Source organism: Penaeus monodon, chromosome 29 (genome assembly GCF_015228065.2).
Source record: "Penaeus monodon isolate SGIC_2016 chromosome 29, NSTDA_Pmon_1, whole genome shotgun sequence".
NCBI classification, from domain to species: Eukaryota; Metazoa; Arthropoda; class Malacostraca; order Decapoda; family Penaeidae; genus Penaeus; species Penaeus monodon.
In genome coordinates, this window is record NC_051414.1 from 34,064,106 (window position 1) to 34,064,370 (window position 265).

The window sequence follows — 265 nt, forward strand, 5'->3', positions numbered from 1 at the left end:
TAAGTAAAAACAAAAACAGCAACTTAGGATACCTTTGTCCACTGATAACACGAAGACGGCCTCAGCAACAGCCAATAGACTGAAGGCCTTAGATTAACAACTGTGAAGGCCCTTAGATTAAGACTCATGCCATTATACTCGCACTAGCCAGGTAGGTACGTCCGTTTCATCTCAGAAGATTTAAATAAATTTTGGGCATCTCCCGATCTCACAACAGGCGTCAAGAAACGTGGTCTCAGGTAAGCACTGTCCAGCTGTTTGAAAA